This window comes from Lycorma delicatula, chromosome 5, assembly GCF_047948215.1.
Source record: "Lycorma delicatula isolate Av1 chromosome 5, ASM4794821v1, whole genome shotgun sequence".
Lineage (NCBI taxonomy): Eukaryota > Metazoa > Arthropoda > Insecta > Hemiptera > Fulgoridae > Lycorma > Lycorma delicatula.
The window spans coordinates 98,764,238-98,782,811 of record NC_134459.1 but is presented as its reverse complement, the minus strand read 5'-3'; positions in this window follow the sequence as shown (position 1 = coordinate 98,782,811).

Genomic DNA, 18,574 nt, shown 5'->3' with positions numbered 1-18,574 from the left:
GACAACGTGTAAAATGCATATTTTTTATCAAACGGGTACTTTAAATTCTCGTTCAGTCTTTTTCATGACTCTGTCGCAATTTCTGTAGTATAAGTAGCAACAGACACAGTTGCTTCTCAGAGAATAATGATTTATATTATACAGTCATTCCCAGTCGACTGTATACATTTCTTGTATTCCGGTGGGGTTGGTTTGCCGATACGTAACAGAATATTTTGCTGAATAAAATAGGCCACGGTTGCATACGGTTGCAAACGAGTACATCCTTTATTAAGCCTGACACGGGATACTTATTACATGTGAATGGGTATACCAGTAATTTGCTTTTTAAGTTAAATCGCCTATAATTTTTTTGACTACGGTAACTAATACACTTATAATGTTTCAAGATTAACAACATTTATTATTTTTAATTTATTTAAATTATTTTCATTATTCCTTTATTTCCGTCACATTTGCGTACAAGGAAAAATAAACAAATTTTAAAGCAATGGAAAATTTATGATATTATTAGCTATCAGGGCTCGTTGCTCCCCTTCCACGTCTATCCAGGGAACCCAAAATCTAAGGGATCTTTGTCCCATTAAAATCACTAGGATGTAACCGTATTTCGTTTCTCATTTTTTTTTTTTTTTTATATTGTTCTGTTTTTTGTGGAGCAGTTTGTGAACAACATAATCTAAAGAACGGGCTCTTTCGCGTGTATATATGAAGATTGATCCTGAAGGAGATTCTGACCGATACAAGAAACAACGAATACCCTAGTGGAGACCAACCACTTAAAGCGTTTGCCATTGTAACTTAATTATTATCATCGAAAAAACAACTTTATAAGGAAACTGGAGTCGCTTGTAAGTTAAGATCAAGTCTAAACGAATGTACATTTTACACCGTCTTACCTTTAAAGATTTAAAGCTCCTTTTCTCGGTAACCGAAAGATATATCGAAAAAGACAGGGAGACAATTTTATTATAGAAAATTTAATTTCAAATACTGTTAAACGGTTTTTGAATTTGATTGAGCAACCAGTTGGTCGTTGTAAATTTGATTATCGGTAAAGAACATAATCCGGTTGATACTGCAACCCATTAAACCAGCTACCACTTGAAACAATGAAACATTTTGTAACGGTAATAATCCTATGTTCTAAAAACTTTGTTCCAAAACTATGTTCATGCAAAATTTCAGTTCAATCGGTTGAGTAGTTTTTGTGTAAAAGAGTAACAGACTCATAAAACCATTAGATTTATATATATATATAATAGTTATAAGTATAATAGTAATAGGTAATAGAGGGCATTACTTAAATTATCTCAAATATACATAAAAAATACAATTTGCAGATTTTGTGTACGGAAATTATCAATTTTCCGCTTTGTATCCTTTTCTAACAGACCTATTATTTTGTACGAAAAACGGTTTTTGTTATTGTATCTATAAATGATGTTTATTAGTTATTATTATTATTATTATTATTATATTTTAATTTATTTTTTTAATGTTACTCTGTTTGTATTTTTATACTCTGTTTGGATTTATAAATGGTGTTTATATATGTGTTTTTATATCCTAGTTAACAGGAAGAGAAGAGTATTAAGGTATTAATAATTCTGTCAGGTTATTAAATAAAGTAAACATTTAAATCAGTGAAACACATTCATATAAGTACACAATTTTTTTACCATATATTTTTGTACTTTTTTAACTCAGGAGATTTAAAAAACGACAAGCAATGCAAAAGTTTAACGTAATAATAAGAAAAACCTATACAAAAAAAAAAAAAAATAATTAAGTGCTGAATAAAAATTCGTGAAAGATAAATTAAAAATTATATGAAAAAAATGTTGGTTTGTATTTATATTTTTATAAATTAACTGTTTAAATATTATTAATTAGTTTTTATGTTATTTTTCGTTTAAGTATGAAATTTATTATGTATATTTCTATATTATTTATTCTAACAAATTAAAAAGGAAACTCTAATAAAAGTTATAATAATAATAATTTAATTGGATCTTATTCCAAAATAACTTGTTTAATCAACTTGCCTCTTAACTACAACCCCCATTACATTACATTACAGAAACTCTAATTTAAATTACAATATAATAAAACGCCTTTCACTTTTAGGAGAGTTTTGAAATTAAAAAATCTTTTACAAAAAAGAAAAAAAGGAAGAAAAAATATTTAATAAAACTTTTCTTTTCTGTTACCTCCTCAATCTTGTTTATGAGTTGAAATTAATCGCCGAGTTGAATGAATACAGTACTTTTTTTCAATAATTTATAAATCTTTCAACAGTATTTACTCTAGCAGTGTAATCGAAAAAAGTTGATAGATTACGCGAATTAGTTTAAGGAATTCACTGTATACATAGCTTAATAACCGTTTTATAATACTCATTACTTCATTTTCTAATAATCTTTTTAAATAATTACAAAAAATAAAGAAATGAAAAGTTGTTAACTTTTCTTGATTTCACAATAATATATATCGTTTAATATTAGTAGTATTTAAAGAATTTCATTACAAAAATCATTAAGAAATATCGTTTAATATTTATAATCTTTTTTAATTAAATATAAAGGATTTTATACACTATGTTTTCATTCGTATCATTTTAATTAAAATTAATCGATGAAATGAAAAATAATTTTTTATTTGAGATAGCATTTCCGATGTTTTTTTATTTCATGAAACTAGTTTTAGATTTTCTTTCTTCATGTAGGCTTAATATACAAAATAAATTTTACAGTACTAATAAAATTTTGTTTTATAGTAAAATATAACGCTTAGAAGTAAAAATATCTTGATATCAAGAAAAGAGTTATCAGAAACATATTCCAGAATAACTTGAGAAATTAAAAAAAAAATATTTACAGTTAAATACTAAGTATTTTCTATTAACATTACGAATAAAGAATTAAAATTAATATAACGTATAATATGAGAGAAGATTCTTATTTGGATTAAAGATTTCAACAAATGTTAGTTAGGATTAAAAAAGATATTAAATTAAAAGTTATTATAAAGAAATCAAGACTTATATAAAATACGACTGGTGTTAATACATGACTGCAAACATAATATTAACGAGATGTAAATGAAAATTAGTAAGTATCCTTTAAAAAAGAGCAATGAGAAAAAATTTGCAGCAGAGAAAACGTATTTCAACGGCACAGAAAATTGAAATTTGGAGAATCAGATCTTTTTCTTAACCGTTGAGTCGCGTACGGCTTTCAGTCATTTGATAGATCATGCTCCACCACTTCTTCCAGTCTCTGACAGCTTGTTTCAGTTCCGCCATACTCCTGCTGGTTACTTTTTTGATGGTATCCAGCCAACAGATCACCTTAGTGTTTTTCTTCCTTCCGTCCTGCCTAATAAAATATTCTTTTCCAAGGAGTTATTTTATTTTTACAAAATTTTCTTTGTTAGTTATTTTGACCGTCAATTCTTCCGTCGATTCTTAGGATCCGGTGCCAATATCAGAGGTTAAAAGCATCGATCCTGCGTTTGTTAGCCTTCTTGATGATTCATGTTTCGCAGCCATAGGATGCTACAGAAAAGACAATTGCGCTGGTCAGTCTCTTTTTTTTTTCAGACTGTTCTTGCTTTTCCATATTTTTTCATGCCAATATTTAATATAATTTTGTTCATCCCTTATTTTCTGCAGTAGTCATCTTTGTCTTTTTAATTTTGACATGAAGCATCCCCAAATCAGATGTTAAAAAGAATTATGTTAATGAATGCAGATCAATATTGTAAATTTAATAAAGAGAAGAATTAGGGTTCTGAAACACCGTCTAAAAAGAGAAAAAAGACAATTTAAATTTGTATTAAGTGGTAATTTTCACACTATAAAATCATTAGGATGATCCAACAAAAGTTAATATGGTGGAATAAAAAAACTATTTGAATTGTTTTAGGAGGAGATAACTAAGAAGTGACTGAAATGGAAGCTGTTTACCCGCGTGGATATGAACTGATTACAGTCGTTCGGCTAAAGCGGTGGTAAGTAGTACGTAAGTAATCTTGTTTTTCATCATTGCTGTTTAATTACATGTAGAATTTTGAAATAATTTCTTTATCTTATTAAAATGTAACAAAGTCTAAGTGTTTTCTTACAGTATTTTGTAGTATCATTGAATCGTTTGTTTTAGGAAACAGTTACAAATTAAGAAGGGAATTATGAATAAAAGTTTAAAATAATAACGATTTAGAACAAGAAAAAAAAATTATTTAATTTTGTTAAATATAACAGAAATATTTAACTTACTTCTGATGACAATGTACTATTACAACGTTAAATAAAAATTAAAAATCTCTTGTGGTGTTCTGCGCAAGAAGTCCGACTTTCCATTACTTTATTTCGTTTCCTTTTGAAATAGTATCAATCATTCTAACCTAAAGTTTTACAAATAATTCAAGAATGACAATCAAATTTTTACTTGCCCAACTTCAGATACACTACTACAGAATATATAAATTTCAATGAAATTGATAGTTTTGGAGATTTTTAAGTCACAAATTTTATGTATAATAAATTTTATATTATTTTTACAATATTTTTTTCATGTAAATATATATACAAAAAATAAAATTCCCCCTCCATCAATCACAATATGAAACCAAAAATAATTCCGTACTTTTTTGTGGAAAAATTCTGTAAAAAAATTTTAATTGTCAATAAATGAAAGAAGTGGTAAATAATTCAAACCTTTAACCATAAAAACTTTCAAGCTAATAAATATTCTCGATATTCGTAATGTATGGAAACCTTAAATAATTTTTCAACCGTTAAACGTAATATAAACATATCTCGAAACGATTTAACTTTTCGAGGGATCTAATCACCACTTTCCAAGCTTTAAAGGGGACCCTGGGGCAGAAGGCAACTCAAAACATTTAAATGGAAATGATAGGGTTTTGCCAAATCATTTTAAACGGCATTCTAATCCCAAAGGGGAGGACACCCGTCTTGTGAAGATTCCGGTCGCTACACCACCACCTCTATTCCTAGCCCTGATGGGCTTTAACGGAGGCTGTCTTATAGACCCCTCTAACTCTGATTAAATATCACAGTCATCAGTTTGGCCTCTTTCAGGATGCCACCGATGCAAATGCCTCGATAGACATTTACTTCGGTGTTTTAACTCAACTTTGCTATCGCCTTTGCTGAAGGTTTCCCCTCTCAACTAGTAGATTTGTAGCCCTCTCAACTAATTAACCTGATCCTGCGCCTCACTTTAACACAGGACACGAAATAATTACTTGTCAAATAAATTTCAAACTAGATTGTCCTTCTAAATATATATATTCATCTGAGTCTACTACAAACATCTAAAATTCTATCCTCATACGTGTTAAATAATTATTGATCGCAAATATATTCTACCTCTCAGAAGGTAGAATGTAAGAAAGTACGTGCTCACAGAAGCGAAGTCGTCTTCGTTTCCCACCTAGTCGCTTCCTTCGCTTCCAAGGTGGGAAGTCTTCTTCCCACCTAAACCAAGGTGGGAGCCATTTAAAATTTTTCACAGCAAGATATCAAAAACGGTTGATAGCAAACAATAAGTAATGTCTTATAGGGAGAAATATACGTAATTTTTAACGTTTCATTACCGAGTAGTTATTTAAATGGTTTCGTAGAGTATTTTTAAAACTTGCTGTGTAAAACATTAATCGACCACTATTATGGTTAAGGTTTTTGCAAATCAATATTTTTAATTCCACATTTTTGATTTTCAATTCCTTAAAATGATGTACCACATTCTAGCCTTTTCATTAAAAATTTTTGTGGTAATTGAACTTTAGAACGATGAGATTACTTTTTAAGGTATTTAAAATAACGACGTTTAAAGTCTTTTAAACTTCGGATTTAGGAGTGGGGATGATAGTCAACATTATTTTAAAAGTTTTCGTCCCAAATTTCAAAAAAACTAGTTGACTAAAAACGTTGAAACAAATATTTGCTCTATGAAACTGAGCTTTGACCAGATTTTTGACCTCCAATGGACAAGGAGGCATCTCGGTACGGATAATTTTATCCCTTCCCCCCCAGCCAATAGTTATATAGTATATCCTCTCTCTCTTTTTCCTGTTTAGCCTCCGGTAACTACCGTTTAGATAATTCTTCAGAGGATGAATGAGGATGATATGTATGAGTGTAAATGAAGTGCAGTCTTGTACATGCTCAGTTCGATCATTCCTGAGATGTGTGGTTAATTGAAACCCAACCACCAAAGAATACGGTTATCCACGATCTAGTATTCAAATCCGTGTAAAAGTAACTGGCTTTACTAGGACTTGAACGCTTTGGGAAGACGCGTTAACCACTAGACCAATCCGGTGGGTTATATAATATATCCTGGAAGGTGTGAACAAAGCTTAAGGGACTAATTCAGAACATCAAAAAAAAAAGGTTCATGTGAACAAATGTCCTATATCCCTTCTTTTTCTGTTTTTTTTTTTTTGTCAATAAAAACTTATATTTTAAGAACGAAGTGAGGTATTATAATAAAATTTAGAGTATATACACCCAATAAAAACTTCTTCAAAATAGATAAGTTAGAAAATTTTACCTTTGGAAATTAAAAAATGGCGGCCATTTAGATTTTTTAATCATCAGTAGTTCCATAAAAATAATTTTTTTGAATTATATTTTATTAAATAAATTGCTAAGCCTTTTGTTGCGAATAAAATGTAAATCATTTGTTCAAAACGGTTAACAACTGAGGTTCGAGTGTGGTTGAAATTGTTTAGTGGATCTCAAAAACTGTCTGAAATAGGTTCAATATAATCAGACTGCATAATTTTCAGTCTGCACCCTTCCAAGCGAAGGCGGAACTCGATTTCAATTTCTTACTTTCTTATAATATTAAACAGATTTTGTATTAAAGCCCGAAATTTAGTTAAATTATTTTCTTATAAGGGAGTCACAACGGGTTGTTTTTTTATGATTTCTGATATTTTGTCTGTTTTTCAAGTTGTAGTTATTAAAAATTTTATATAAGACACAATCAACTGAAACCTAAGTGTTATTAATAAACATTTTGACAATTAGATATATTTTTTTTTACCAATTATAGGCCTCGCAGCCCCACAAATAGCGCTGGAACGCGTGTGCGTGTGCCCAAAAAAGTGGAGGATTAACGTTAATCAAGGTAAGTTGAGGCACGTCACATTTGCCATGCGGAGAGGTGACTGTCCCGGTGTGTACTTCGATGGTGTTTTGATCCCGCAAACGTAGACAGTGCGGTATCTGGGACTTCACCTGGATCGACTTTTGACCTGGAAGTGTCACGTGAGGATGAAGAGGAAACAGCTAAACGCAAGGTACAGAGAACTTCATTGGCTGCTACGGAGGAACTCAGGCCTCACGTTATCCAACAAGATCTTAATTTACAAGGCTATCCTGCGCCCAATTTGGACGTACGGTGTAGAATTGTGTGGATCGGCTAGTACTAGTAATGCGAATAAAGTAGCGAGGGTAATTGCCGAAGCTCCGTAGTTCACGCGGAATGATGAAATTCAGGATTATCTGGAGCTCTCATCGGTTCGTGAGATTGCACAACAGCGCAATGTTAAATACCTGCAGAGGCTTGAGAATCATGTAAATCACTTTGCAATTAATCTACTCGATAACAGCAGAGACGTGCGACGGTTGAATCGAGCCCATGCACTCGACTTGGGTCTGCGTAACGGTTTGGAATCTAACACAGTCAAGTTTAGTGGTGTCGTATCTAATTTCTTGTTACTTCTGTTTCTTTTTCTTTTTTATTTGTTATTAATGTTTGTTTTGTGGACTATATGGTGCTGAAATTAATGGTTTGTGATTTATGACTGAGCTTGAAATTTCATATTTGACTTTAAGTTTGTTTGCAACTTTTTATTGTGTATTATTTATTTTGGGGGTCCTTAAGGACTTTCTTATCACGTGCTTTTGTCAGGAAACTTACTTATGGCTCCGCAGCAGAGCCGATTGTAATTATAATTGTTATTGAGCAAAAAAAAAACAATTATACTCTAAAGATATTATACTTTGATAATCAAAACGACATATTACATATTACATTAATATCTAATAATAATAATAATGATATCTAATTGATATTAGATGAAGAATGTTGATTTTTTTTTCTTCGATAATACTTTTCCATATCTTTTAACGTAAATATTCATTTGATCAAAGGATCAAATTGAATTCAATTTTTTTACTAAAGATTATGACTTTTATCGCAATTGTATTAAAAATATACCGTAGTTATGACATTAATATTTAAAAACCTGACCTACTTGAAAAAAAATTCTGTCAATGCCAAAATCGGAAAAAGTTACGTAAATTTTGCTAGCTATTTTTTGTATCAACTAGTCAACTAGTATGAAGCACTTTTTTATTTCTTTGTTTATTATGCTAATCTCTTACATTTTACATCCGCAATCTATTTCACATATTCTAATCTTTTTCTTCCTTAACAATTATTATTCTCTTTACTTTGTGTTAGAACCAGATTTAATTAAATCAGATTTCTTAATGCATGGCTCAGTACATATTTCAACTCTTGTTTTAGAATTCTGCATTAAATTTCTCTCTTTTAAAATTCGTTATTAAGAGCTTATTATATCGTGCATTATCAACCCAACTAATTTTTATACTTATCTTATAACACCAAATTACAAAGCCTTAGTCTTTTAGTTATTCTGGCTGCCCCATGATGTACATTTGACCGTAATAAATTGCTACAATACATACAAATATTTTTAACAATTATTATTTTTTAATTCCTAAATTTATACATATAACAACAAATTTATATTCTGCGTAATAGCTTTGCTAAGTAGAACTAATATGTTTTTGGTAATTTTTTAAACTAGATGATTTCAAAATCTACGTAATAAAATTCTTTAACATTGATTACCCTTTCAAAACAATTTTTTTCTTTCCCTGCACTAATACAAACCGGTTGTTACTTCTAATTTATTCTTAGTTCATATCATTATAAATTTGAATATGATTCTTGGGGATGGATATTTAAAAAAATAAATTATTAACTTATTACATTGTCCATCTCTATCAAAATAGTTAACAAAACTATTTTCGTATATTTCAACACAATAGTTTGACTTACGAGAAGCACCTTATTTTGATTCTGTTGGTATTTTTAACAAATCATCGAACCGTTTAAAAAAATCTTTTCATCATCAATTTATTTAAAATACAATTAAAATATTTTTTTTGGCAAAAACAATATTAATCTTTTAATAACTTTTTAAATAATACGCCTTAATAATTTAAAGATGACCCTGAATTTTTTGTATCCCGTTTAACGTGTACATAAGGTATATTCAGCAATAATTTTCAATTGCGCCTTCTGAATTGTGAATTATTTAGTACTTATATTTTATACTTAATATTTTCTCTTTTGTATTTAATATTTATTTACCTTAATATTATATTACGTGCTTATATTTTCAATAATTAATCCATATTTATAGACTTTATTCCCCTCAAAGTCTTACCTTATATTTAATTCTGACACATACCTAGCACGATTTTTGTAATTATTAAGCTTTATACAGTTCTGTTGCACTTTCTCCCAGTCTGGGTTATTTCAATTTCTCAAAATTTAATTTTCAGTGAATGGTTGTAAAGGAAGATGTAGAGATCATAAAAAACTATTGTTCTGACCCAATAAAATAAAAAAAATATTTATTTATTTATTAATAAATATTAATATTTTGTTTTTGATTCAGGATTATGTCTCTGTTTAAAAATGTTATTTAGCAATTTTATTATTTCTTCCTCAGATAAATTATTAAGCAACAGGACTGGCAACATCCTAATATTATTCCGTTCTTTGCTACATTTTGGATTTTTTTGTTATCTACATTACTTATAGCTATTACTCATAGCTATTAGATTCTTATATAAATTATAATTTTAAATACATTATATTATTGTTAACTATTAATCATAATTTCAAATTTTACTAGTAAAAATTAAATGACAAGAATAATTTAATGAAAAATAAAAACAAAAACAGAAACATAAAACTAATAGAATTGTTACAGTAAGTTTTACAATTATATTCGATTGATGATTCCATTAAAAAAAAAGAAATTGTACCACGTTACAAGTACTAAAAAGTGATAAAGAGAAATGATACTAAATAAATGAATTGATAAAAGGGGTGAAGGCTGTAGATGATAGTAAAATGGTTGGAAGAGTTGGTGTGTTCCATTATGCCAAAGCAACATTGGGACCCAACAAAGCGGAAAAATAATAAAGAAACTGTAGCCCTTTTAAAGATAACTCACCCCGTATCTGTCAATATTGCCTTTCGATCTTCAGTCTGTTTTCATTATCTGCTATGCTTCTTCTTTTATCAATATTTGCTTTATTTTCATTTCTCCCCGCTCAGATTTCCATCCAACAGTCTTTCTCTTCATTTTCCCATCTACAGTCGCACCATCAACGTTTAGACAATTTAGCTTGTTTAAAATGAATCAGAGTGTATTAAAGAAAAAGCAATATTTAATGTTAAAACAATGCGCTTAAAACTATTACGGTATAGAAATATAGATTATATTGGTCTTAGTTTTTTATAAAAGGAAGAGAATTTAAAAACAATTATACTTTCTATAAAAATCTTGAATTCTTATAACTTTTGCAGACTTTTAAACATTTAAAAGAAATTATCATCAAGTTCACATTTATCATCGATTTTGTATTTCAACGAATTATGGATTAAAGTTGATATCACAACAAATGAAGGTCGGAAAAAATAAAATAAACAGATTACATGTTTTTGGGGGAAAAAGTTGTAATATTTTAATAAATAATGTATAATTCTTTGATAATTTAACTTCAAAGAAGTTTAAGAACATTAGGAGAGTTCTATCCGAAATAATAATATCACTACCTATTTTTTTCAGATAGTTTCCGATTTCTAAAAATAGAAATTTGATTTTCTTGCGGTTAAACGTTTTGTATTTAAATAATTTTTGTTGTAAACTTCTGTTATGTTTCCACATGTTTTTACCTACCATTAGGTTAATAAGGATAAAAAAACTTATAACCAGGAAGTTTTAAAACCTATTATCAATTTTAATACAAGATTTAGGATCCTAAAATGGCGACAAAAGATTTATCAAATTTTATTAAAAATCAAAAAGATTTTATTATACTCCTAATTAAGATTCACTCTCAATTAACCTAATCAATTGAATACGTTTCATAATTCTGATATTTATAAAATGTTACAATCTGATGGTTACTTTTATTCCATACGACAAACCATTAACACTGAAAAAAAATCGAAACCAATTAACCAATTGAAAAAAATCTTGCACAGGACTGCTCAAGAAGACCGAATTTTCATTAACTAAATTTGGTTTAATACTGCCAACAATAAATACGGCAGGTAAAAAAACTTCAACGTTTCAACTTTCAACGTTCCTGATAACGAACCACACTTCTAACTTTTGCCTAGCTAAAATATTTGTCTACCTTAGAGTAAGCATGACTCAATCAATCTTCATAAAGTTTTCTCATACGCAACTATATCATAAATATCTTAAATATCACTCCAGCATATCTAAATTTCAGTGAAATTGATCTAGTAGTTTTGGAGATTTTCAAGCTCCTTTAAAAGCTTTCAAGCTCACAAAAGACTTATGTTATAATTAAAATTATTTACACACTTAATGAATCAATGGAAATTTTAAAATAGAGTATAGTAAATAGAGTAGAGTATAGTAATAGAGTATAGTATAGAGTATAGTAATAATGGGAAAAGTATTTACTTATTAAAAAAATTATAAATAGTTCATGAATGAAATTAAAAATGTTTATACTGAATCCTTATTATATTCATATATTACAAATTTTAATAAAAATAAAATCGAAATCTAGTGATAAATTTGTGCAAATGAAAATAGTTTACATTTTTCGTAAATTTGCACATAATTTGTTCATATAAATACATTATATCATTTCTAAAATGTATTTTAACTAAATTCTTTAATTAAAAATTATAGTCATGACATGGACGTAAAAACGTAATAAAATGTGTTTTTTTATTATTTTATCGTTTTAAACAAATGATAAGGTACGGAAGCCCGAATATGTGTTGTTTCTAAATTAAAAGAAAAAATTAAATACAATTTTGAAATTATTCTGGTTTTTAAACGGCAGTATTACACAGAATAAATTAAGACAATCTATTAAGACTAGAAAGATGTATCACAACAAATCAAATTAAAAGAATTCACAAAAAGTAAAAATAAAACTTTTCAAACTACTCTTTATGTCAAAACTTTTTAAAATACCAAATTACACATTAAAAAAAAAAATATTTTTTATTTTATTGTTAAAGTGTGTTAAAACAAATTTAGATTTTTCTATAGAAAAGTTTCTTTAAAAATATTTATTTTTTTAAAATTTAAAATGTGAGTAGAGCTAAAAATTTACAGCCGCTATAATAAAAGTATTTAATCTTCGTGGAGAGAAATTAAATTAATATCAATTTTAAAAAAATCTATTTTTCAAAATCTTTATCTTTAGTCTGTTGGCTTCATGAAATCTAAATTGAAAATTTTGAACTAAGTGATGAAATCGAATGTTGAAATTCTTATGCGACTACGTCTTTGTTTTTCGTCTGTAATCTCCCCGCCCCCCGGAGCCAGATCCAAAATTACATGATGAACTCAGCTCCGAGGGGTGCCTTCGTCTCAAACTACCTCGGTAGGGCGCTAGACCACATCCAGTAGCCGGAATTCGGTCTTGTGTTACATGATATGCCTCTAGCGGGCGAACCCCAAGGGATTTCCCTGTCGGGAATCCGATCTTGTAGTCTAGTCTCTAATGGAGAACCCCCGAAGGGTTCCCCCACCGGGAATCCCCCACAATGGCGTTTGCAGGGTAGTCCTTACCCGATCATTGGTGGTGTGACGCCGGAGCCTCCCACCCTCCCGGATGGGGCTGTTCCCTAGACACCGCAGCTTCGTTGTGCAAATTCCAGCGGATTCATGACGTGGGCGAAGTCGACTTACATCCACGGCCTCCAGGCGCACGCATGTCCATGCAATTTGCACGCGAGACACCGAGGCTCATGCATACAGTCTTTTCGCAAGTGGCCAGACTCGCCACAGGTAAATCAGTGGCCACTGCGATCTGGTCCAAGACACTATCTGGCCACGTAGCCTGGCTTCCAGCATCGAAAACATAAGTCATCAATGGTGCGCCTCAGGGTCCGGTAGGCCACCCACCCACTTCGAATTCGCTCATCGGACAGAAGCTTATCCGCCAAGATTGGCGGCATTGCCAAGGTGACCAGTTGTGTCGCCCCTTATGCCGGCCGCATGGATAGTTTATCTAGTAAGACCGACTCCCCTGTTACCTGAAGAAGTTCTGTTAGGAACTTCTTCAGGTAACTCGACATTCGTAGTGAGCACGTTCAAGTCCTTAACAACAACGTGGACCCTCCGGCCACCTCTTCCCGTCAGAACCATAGTGGCACCCTCTACCTTTTCGGTGATGTCCTTGCTCAGTTGTTCAGTCGCACCACCATCAGCTCGCACCCGTATATGTAGGTCCTCCCCTTGCCCTTGTGGTGTGAAGAGGACTAAGAACTAACCGCTTAATGTCTGCCACCGCAATCAATCGCTCGCCGGAGCTCGTCAATTGACGACCAAGTGGCAGCCCGTTGTAGACCCCTATCCGGAGCCTTCGTTGCCATATCAGTAACGATAAAATATGTTTGTGTAGCCTCATCCGCACTGCTCAGGTGAGTAGATGATCTTTTCCGAGGCTCCACAGGTATTTCATCCAAAACATCTTTCAGCTCCTCCAAATACGAACATGACTGCTCACACGCTTGGAGCACTCTTTGATCTCAACTTTAATGGTCGCATGTAGTCGGACTAGTGAGCTCAACTCCCTAAATTTATGCAGCAAAAGAGTCATTTTATGTACAAAATATTTCTTCGGTGATTAAAGACTCTTTTCTTTGCGACCGGTACGCTTCCCTTTTAATGGCATCCTTTCTCCTTTGCATATTCGTCCATAAGAGATGCAGGCCTCTCTATATCAGAGACATCCTCCAGCAAGTATACGGAACTCCAAGAACTTGCTTTTGACTTTTTCCCCTCACCTACTGGTGGAGCCTTCGCTTCCCCGAAGATTTCAATGGACGCTTCCCGCCATGCAGACGTCGTCCAACGAGACCGAAAGAGCCGAAAAGTCCTCCTCAACATCCCTGCTTGTCTACGCAATCAGACCGATATCCCTCTGCTGCCTCCGAGTCATCTTCTCACCCGTCTTCTTCCCTTTACAGTTCGTCAACAACCGACCCGCGCGTCGAAGTTCTTCCATCACCGCTTCCGCCAAGATATCACTGCCACTATTGTCTGATAGGACTTCTCTCACTTGAACACCACAAGACTTCTTCCTAGTGGATCGTCGTCCAACCACAGGAGAAAAAACCCTTTTCATCTGGTGAAGGTACTTCTTCTGACTGACGAGGGTCAGTCATAAGAGTAATAAAAATATTGAAACAAAATTAATTATTCCAAAAGAAATTAATTAAGTGAACAAAAATAAATTAAAGAAAAATTAATTTAAATAAATCAAAAGTGAACTTCAACTTAGAACCAAAGTAAACTATAGTCCATAACGTTTGTGTAAACGTAATCTGCGACTCCGTACAGCTATGTGACTACGTACTGCAGCGGATATCTACACTGATGAAATTTAAAAAATTGATATTTATAGTCTAAGATAAATACAAAAGAAAATTTTATTTGCATACTGTACTAAAATTCTTTAATGAATTTTAATCTACATTCTTATGCATTTAATTCAGTTTAACAGTTTATTTCTAGGGTAATTTACCCAAAACAAACTTATATACACTTTTAAATTTATATTGGTATAGACCTTTTGTCTAACTTCATAACATAACACGGATACATATTTATACAATGAAAGATTTTGACAACAGTATGTACCAATGCTGATTTATTTTGGTTCAAGCGGTTTCATTCTTTTCCCCCTCTTTAGACTTAAGTTACAATGTACTATGAGTTAGAAACGTGAATTAAATTTGAATTTCATTTACGGAAACTGTGCAGCTGTCACAAACAGATGCGGGATTAAAAGATATTGATTAAAAGTAAATAAAAAGTAAAGAAATAAAAATATTATATCCTCAGGATTTTGAAAAAAAAAAGATAAGAATAAAATAGATTTATATAAATAGCTTGTTTGGTAATATGTAATAAAGTTGAAAAACAACATAATAATAAATGCAAAATCAATATCCAATAACTGATGGCTGAAAAATGATGCGGTCGAATCGGTAAGGATAGTTATTTGGTTATTTTTCTTCTAGGACCAAACTCGTAGGCTTGACCAAATTAATTAATATTTTAAAATAAATAAATAAAAGACCTAAGAATGCGGTTTAATTGATAGTTTTTTTTGCAATGATAGATATGATGTTGTTTTAGTTCCTGCAAGAAATTGTAAAAAATGCCGGGTAGAACGTTACAAATATTACAATATTAACAGATACGGTAAAATATAATTTAAAGTAACTTTAATCAAAGTATGAATAAAAACCTTAATTACCGTTAATCCCGGCACGGAGATCAACTTGGTAAATAAGTTGAACCTCATATTTACGGGAAAATTAAAAGAAATGTCTTCCATAGAGGATAAACACACTAGTATTACAAGCCATTTTGTAGCTGCTAAAATGCAGTGTTTGGAGCCACCTCATTGGCTGAATCCGGGAAAGAATGTTAGAATAAAAATTATCGTTCTGATTAGTTGTCGTGATTTATCACCATACACCATTGATAAAAATAATAAGTCTCAAAGCCTGGGCGAAAAAATTATTGCGGGGAACCGCAACATTATCATAATGGAATTGCGATAAAATTAAATTAATAAATCTTATTATCTTAGTTCACTGTAAGTAGAGTTTAGAAAATCATAATAGTAAAAGAACGACTCGAAACAGACTGAGCGATTGAATTATTACAAATTATGCAATTCGGAATTTTCTTTCTTTTTTCTGTTTATCCTCCGGGAATTACCGTATTACTTTAGAGGATGAATGAGAATGACATGTATTAGTGTAAATGAAGTGTACAGTCTTAATTCGACCATTCCTGAGATGTGTGGTTATTTGAAACCCAACCACCAAAGAACACCGGTATCCACGATCTAGAACTCAAACCCGTATAAAAGTAACTTCCTTTACTTGGACTCGAACGATGAAACTCTCGACTTTCAAATCAGCTGATTTGGGAAGACACATTCACCAATAGACAAACCCGGTAGGTTATGCAATTCAGGCTGTACATACTGAAACTGACTCTACACTGAAATTACATATTACTGAAAAATTTCAGAAAAAAAATGCTAACAAAAAATATCTCTGAATTATTAATTTCGTTTTTAATAAAGTATTTAGTTATGGTATAATTTATATTTTAAGGTTAAAGTAAAAGAAATAATATTTTAATTTGAGATTCGCCGTATAAGATGGATTCTATTTCTCAAAAAATACGTTTCAATTAAAATAATACCACCGTATTAATGAAAAAATGTATGAAATACTACATGAATGACTTTACGGGTCATTTAATAAAATTTAAATTCAATTTTTCAGTTCGTAAATACTTTATAAAACAAGAATAATATAATATTATTTTATAAATCATAAACTACAATAATTACTGTAGTACTAATTTTCTCAATAGTGGAAATAAATTCATTCTAAAATAACCAGCGAAAAAAATAAAAAAACTGGAGCAGTTTTGCGCAGGAAGGCCGACTTTCGTTTCCGACGCCTTTATTATTTCGTAGTGAGAAACGTACTAATTTTCAAAGTACAACGCACGTTCGATTAACGAGTAGACCCTAACACTAGCATTAAGTTTCAGCTCAATCACCACTGAGAATCATTGCATTAGCGCGTATAAAAAATACACCACTTCACAGTCAACATAACCTCATTATAAGGTTATGTGTGTTACCAACCTTGAATTGAGCTGAAGAACTGAAGAACCACTCAACCAATCTTCATAACATTTTCACATGAGTGACTTCAGATTCACTACGATAGCATATAAAAATTTAAATGAAATTGATGTAGCAGTTTTGGAGATTTCCAGCCATAAATTTTAAACATAAAATTTCTCTCTCTCTCTATATATATATATATATATATATGTATATATATATATACATATATATATATATATATATACTAGAAGGAAATTACATTTTAAAAGAATGGTATTTTCGTACTCCTCATACCTCAAAACATAAAGAAAATTCAATTTTATTCCCCAATCTCCCCGCGCGACCGAAAGTAATATCGTACTTTGAAAATTCGGTAAAAAAAAGTAGTCATTGAAAAGCAAATTTCATTTTTTATTTTTTTTATTTTGATAAATATAAGGTGATACTAAGATAGCGTATCGATTTGTAAGTATAGTCGATTCAAGACGAGCTAGATAGAAGGAAGAGAAGTTAGTCAATAGGGTAAGCTACTTAGGCTAACGACGCAATAGAAGGTGGCATGTTTACGTTAGCACCGGCTATACTGCGCTATACTCTTAAGTGGCGATCAAATGGGGTCCATTTACAAAAGACAAGAAAGCTATTTTGATGTAACAAGACAGAAACCATCCGCAGTTCGACTAGGTTTATAAACTCTATCTCCTTTCATTTTTGTATACAAAAGACAAATTTTGAACTAATATAATTCGATACGTGGCTATTTGAGTAATGGGTATCTGAGTTTAATTGTTCTTGTCAATTACTAAATAACTCTACTATTTTATGTTAATGTTATTGTTATAGATATGATATGTTATTATGTATGTTAGTATGTTATTGTTTTGTTATTGCCACTGGTCTTATAATTCACTGACTTCGATAGTTGGGAAGATTTTTTAATAATAAGCTAAATTTTGTTAAAATATAGATTTTATAATTTTTATAGTTTAATTTTAATCTTTTAAATTTATACTTATTTTAAATATGAATAAACTTACAAGACAACGCTGTTCTTATATTTACATGCTAAGCTGACACATTATATTCCAAAGAAACGAAAAAAAGTGAAAAATCTGTCTTGCTAATAATGAAAAACCTATGTAATCAGAGAAATAACAATCAGTAATTAAGGTATTCTTAGCTAAGATTGCCTGGAATGTAAAAATATTTGTTATTCTTTTATTTTTCGAACTAATTTTCATGAAATCACAGTTAATAATATTTTAAATATCAGAATGATTTCAGGGAATATACACAGTGTTCTAAAAGTCAAATTTTATTTTTCCAGGTGATAGTAATCAACTGATATAATGACTATTCAAATCTTGTTCGCTTCATTTTTATTTCCGTACTGAAAGTAATGGCATTTTAACGCGGGATAGGTCGCATTGCGGGAAAAGAACCGTATTGTAATATATGTTGTTAGCATTTATCGTAGTCACGTCTCATGGTAATGTCACTGTGTTATCGTTCTTTGGAATGTTGACGGGGGATTGC